We start from the raw sequence: 6,000 nt of genomic DNA, 5'->3' as shown, positions 1-6,000 counted from the left end.
AAAATGCGTCTCTGAGGTAAATGGAGAGTGCTTATTCTCATATGTTGAATTGGCGGGAATTGATTGCTAATTCATCACAACAGGGTGAAGAGCACTTCTCTTTGTTCATTTAATTATAGTCTATTATAGTCTTTCAATAAGATAACATAATGTTTGGCTGAGTATGATGATCAATCTGGATATGTACGTTTTCCCTGTGGGGAATTAATAAAGAACTAGCTCACCACAGGTGTATTATGTGCTACATTGGTTTTACATTCATATGTTGCACTTGTGTATTGACTATCGTTACTATGGTTACTATGGCCCTGGAAGGCCCACGGTGTGTTTTTGTTTTGCCTTACGTTGTGCACACAATACGTTTCGGAACACATCTATGAAGCTAGCTACCTAGCAGCTACATAAAATACAATTGTTTGGAACCCTCTTTGGCTGATTATGTGATTATGCATTTGACATAACCCATGATTGGATGACACAGAAGAAAGTATATGTCCATAATTTATGAAGAAATCATGTGTATTCTTTGAAAACTGGTTCTTTGGAAAAGTGTTAGCTTGGATTTCTAGCTAGAGGTTGCACTTAGCTTGTCACATTTGCAAGCACACAAAAACATGCATACTGTCCCTCCATGGTAAATGTGGTCCGCAGTCATTGAATCCCCATGTACATGTCCATATCTTTAATTCAGCGGCGGTCAGTGCCATTTAAGATGAGGGAGGATGATTTTCTTTTCATGAGCATGGCCTTATTTCTATGACAGCATACTGGATGATTCTCATTTGTATTCCATTTACCAAGTTCAATGTAACATTGATAGGTTTAGGCTACTACATGATACTCTAATTGTCCCTATACCCATCATGAGGTTGCTACAACCTAGCCTATGAATGAAGTTTACAACGTAGGTGCACACAGATTGAGAGAGAAATTTGAGGTGACAGACAGTGACATTCAATGTCGCCTTGCACACTCTTGCCTGATATACGGTGTAATCATTAGTCCAACAGTTGCAAACAAGAGTTTCTAATGGACAAATTCAGGTATGTCTCTCCCCGTTTTGTTTCCATTTGCATCCGTTTAAGAAATGTTTTTCAACAGCCTACATTGTTGTCACCATATTAGCTTAAGTAACATCATAGTCAGCATAGCTAATAGAGCTAACGAGTTACTAAACCCGCTACAATCATGCAGTAATGTTAGTGTACAGTCAGTAAGCAGTTACACCGGCGGGCCCTGGTGGCGATAAATTAGTAATACCAAAAGCTTATCTTGACTTGGAAGAGTTCCAGTGTTGTGTTTGAATGTCATAGTCAACTAGCTAACATAGCATCCCTCTGTTTGAGCAGGGTGTTTCAGTAGGCTATACTAGCCATCTGAAATTGCTAGCTAAGTAAGTGAAACTGAAAGTGAAAAAAAAGGACAATCTCTCTCTCTCTCTCGCTCTCTATTTCTCTATTGCTTCTCCTTCATTTTGGAATAAATTAATTTGTTAAAAACTGTTCAACTATTGCCTTTCTCTCTCTTTGAGTCAGCTACTCACCACATTTTATACACCTCAGTGCTAGCTAGCTGTAGCTTATGCTTTCAGTACTAGATTAATTATCTGATCCTTTGATTGGGTGGACAACATGTCAGTTCATGCTACAAGTGTTCTGATAGGCTGGGGAACGTCCTCCTGAAGTTGTCATAATTACTGTGTAAGTCTATGGAAGGGGGTGAGAACCATGAGCCTCCTAGGATTTGTATTGAAGTCAATGTACTCAGAGGAGGACGGAAGCTAGCTGTCCTCCGGCTACACCATGGTGCTACCCTACAGAATGCTGTTGAGGCTACTGTAGACCTTCTTTGCAAAATAGTGTGTTTCAATCAGTTATTCGGTGACAGGATCAGAAATAGAGATAAATAAAAAATATAATTCTCACCAAAATAAATGTGGGTTTATTAAAAAATAAAATACATAAAACGTACACGCTTTGACTGTAGGACATATACAAACTACAACAATTCCCAGAAGAACTGAGCAGACTGATGTTCTGTTTGGACAGCCTTTAATTTGTATGAAATTCATTGAGGATTATGGTCCTCCCCTTCCTCCTTTGAGGAGCCTCCACTGCTTCAATTTGAGCTAACTAGGAAGTTTGGCTGGCTTTGGTCAAAATACTGTTTAGCTAGTCACTCATTTAGATGGAAACAAGTAGCGATACATAGCAGCAATGCTAACACAGACTTTTCAGGCAATGACCAAAATTATTCTGTTTGCACCCAAAACTATTGCATGCACACAAAAAAATATTGCATGCACACCCAGAAATCGGTTTTCAGAAAGTACATTCACACCTTCCATGACTACCATTTCTTCCATGGCTCTGTAGATTACAAGTTCTGCCATAGCTCCGTAGATTACCATTTCTTCCATGGCTCCGTAGATTACCATTTCTTAAGGCATATGTGAAAAAAGTGACATCTCACATTAAACAAGTCTGGACCTTGTCTCAGAGCATCTCACTCTGTTTTCTTTGAGCTAAAGAAAAAACTGTCTAATCATAGTGTTTATTAAAATGATAAGGTGGATCTATACTTGGTGTTCCATTGAAAGACAGGAAGAGAGACACAGATGTAGAAATAATGAAAGTCTTTGTTACTGTCACGGTTTCGGCCGAGGCTGCTCCTCCTCCTGGTTCGGGCAGGCTTCGGCGGTCGTCGTCCCCGGAGTACTAGCTGCCACCGATCTATGTTTCATGTTCATTTGGTTTTGTCTTGATGTTGTACACCTGTGTCTAGTTAGTCCTCGTTAGTGTCCTATTTAAGTCTCGTTGTGTGTGTCTGTGTTTGTGTGTGATTGCTCTTCTGTTTTTGGTGTTTGAGCTACGTACTTCCCTCCAGTGTTTGGAGAGGTTTTCGCACATGTTAGTGCGCCGTTTATTTTGACGCCTGTGTGCGCCGTTATTTCGCCTCCGGGCTTATTGTGCTCATTTACTCCGTGAACATTTCACTAAAGTCTTTTGGACTGAGCTTCTGCGTCCTGCACTTGATTCCTGCACCACACCCACCTTCAGCACCCCTTGACAGAATCACACACCACTTGAATGGAATCAGCAGGATCAACAGTCACGCCTGAGTCGCTCGAGGAGCATGTCCGCGGCCAGGATGACCAGATACGACAACTGGGGACCGCTCTACAGGACGTCATCAACACCCTGCACCGATGGGAGGCCAGAGGGGTACCCACACCTCCACCTACCCTGCCAACCCCATCGGCCGGTCCACCAGTCCCAGGTCCGGAACCCAGGGGGATTCGGCTCTCGCTCCCGAGGGCGTATGACGGAACAGCTGCCGGGTGTCAGGGGTTCCTCCTGCAGGTGGAGCTTTACCTGGCCACTGTACACCCGGTGCCCTCGGGACACGAGAGCGTTTCCGCCCTCATCTCCTGTCTCACGGGCAAGGCGTTGGAATGGGCCAACGCCGAGTGGAGGAAGCTGGACGCCACCACCATCTCCTATGCCGAGTTCTCCCGTCGCTTCAAGGCCGTGTTCGACCAACCACCTGAGGGCAAAGCGGCGGGGGAGCGTCTAGTCCACCTGAGACAGGGGAGGAGGAGCGCACAGGCGTTTGCGCTGGAGTTCCGGACTCTAGCGGCGGACGCAGGGTGGAATGAACGGGCCCTCATCGACCATTTTCGATGTAGCCTACGGGAGGACGTTCAACGTGAGTTGGCCTGCAGGGATACCAATCTCACCTTCGACCAGTTGGTCGATATGTCCATCCGTCTGGACACCCTGCTGGCCACCCGTGGACGTCCCGAGGGGGTCCGTCCATTCCGCCCTCCGGCACCTCCGAGCCGAGCCCTATGGAGCTCGGGGGTGCCGGCGCTAGAGAAAAGAGGAGGAGGAGCCCGAGGGGGCCTGTCTCCTGCACCAAGTGCGGTCGTGGAGGGCACACTGCGGCCAGGTGCTGGGGAGGGTTCTCCGGGGGAAAAGACAACAGGCCACGCACTGGGGAGCCCTCCCAGGTGAGTAGACGCCCCACTTACCCAGAGCTCTCTGTTGCGCACTTTTGTATACCTGTTTGTTTTCCACAGGTTGCACCTCATTCCCAGCATAAGGCGCTAGTAGATTCAGGCGCAGCTGGGAATTTTGTTGATCGGAAGTTTTGTTTAGATTTAGGGATCCCTCTCCTACCTGTTGACAAACCTTTTCCCGTTCATGCCTTAGATAGCCGCCCGTTGGGGTCGGGGTTGATTAGGGAGATCACAGCACCACTTAGGATGTGTGCGCACGGGGGTCATGAAGAGACTATACAGCTGTATCTGATCGACTCTCCTGCGTACCCAGTGGTGCTGGGTCTTCCCTGGTTAAGCACCCATAACCCTGCTATTTCGTGGCAACAGAGGGCTCTCGATGGGTGGTCTGCTCAGTGCGAGGGGCGATGTCTGGGTGTTTCCGTGGGGGCGACTTCGGTGGAAAGTCCAAACCAAGTGCCCGCACTGCACATTACGCCTGAATATGGGGATTTAGCTCTCGTGTTTAGTAAGACTAGGGCGACGCAGTTGCCTCCTCATAGACAGGGGGATTGTGCGATTGATCTCCAGGCAGGAGCAGCGCTCCCACGGAGCCACGTGTATCCTTTGTCTCAAGAGGAGAGAAAAGCTATGGAGACTTACATAGCCGAATCTTTGAGACAGGGATACATTCGGCCCTCCACTTCTCCCGCCTCCTCAAGCTTCTTTTTTGTGAAGAAAAAAGATGGAGGGTTGCGCCCGTGCATTGATTACCGTGGTCTCAATCAGATTACTGTGAAATACAGTTATCCACTCCCTCTGATTGCGACCATGACGGAGTCATTGCATGGAGCGCGGTTTTTCACAAAACTGGATCTCAGGAGCGCGTATAACTTGGTGCGCATTAGGGAGGGCGACGAATGGAAAACAGCGTTTAGTACCACGTCAGGTCATTTCGAGTATCTCGTCAAGCCATATGGGTTGATGAATGCTCCATCAGTCTTCCAATCCTTCGTAGATGACATTTTCCGGGATATGCAGGGACAAGGGGTGGTCGTGTACATTGATGACATTCTGGTGTACTCGTCTACCCGAGCCGAGCATATAACCCTGGTGCGTCGTGTATTGAGGAGGCTGTTGGAGCACGACCTATATGTCAAGGCAGAGAAATGTCTGTTTTTCCAGGAGTCGGTCTCCTTTTTGGGTTATCGGTTGTCCGCGTCAGGGGTGAGAATGGAGGTGGATCGTGTGTCCGCTGTGCGTAATTGGCAAACCCCAACCACTGTCAAAGAGGTGCAGCAGTTCTTGGGTTTTGCGAATTACTACCGGAGGTTTATCCGGGGTTTTGGACAGGTGGCAGCTCCCATCACGTCCCTTCTGAAAGGGGGTCCGGTGCGCCTGCAGTGGTCAGCTGATGCGGACAGGGCCTTTAGGAAACTGAAGGACCTGTTTACGTCGGCTCCGGTGCTGGCGCATCTGGATCCCGCATTACCCTTTCAGGTTGAGGTGGACGCGTCTGAGGCTGGTATAGGGGCCATTCTCTCTCAACGGTCCGGCACACCACCTAAACTACGCCCCTGTGCTTTTTACTCAAAAAAGCTCAGCCCGGCGGAGCGTAATTATGACGTCGGGGACAGGGAGCTGTTAGCTGTAGTTCAGGCCCTTAAGGTGTGGAGGCATTGGCTTGAGGGGGCTCAACACCCTTTCCTCATTTTGACTGACCATCGGAACCTGGAGTACATCCGGGCAGCGAGGAGACTGAACCCTCGCCAGGCTCGATGGAGTATGTTTCTCACCAGGTTCGTATTTAAAATCACGTACATCCCTGGGTCCCAGAATGGTAAGGCAGATGCGCTGTCCCGGCGGTATGACACGGAGGAGAGGTCCGTTGAGCCTACTCCCATACTACCGGAGTCTTGTCTTGTGGCACCGGTGGTGTGGGAAGTCGATGCCGAAATCGAGTGAGCGTTGCGTGCACGACCCCAGCCCTCCACAGTGTC

This window comes from Coregonus clupeaformis, chromosome 3 (genome assembly GCF_020615455.1).
Source record: "Coregonus clupeaformis isolate EN_2021a chromosome 3, ASM2061545v1, whole genome shotgun sequence".
Lineage (NCBI taxonomy): Eukaryota > Metazoa > Chordata > Actinopteri > Salmoniformes > Salmonidae > Coregonus > Coregonus clupeaformis.
Note: the sequence above shows the minus strand (reverse complement) of the source record.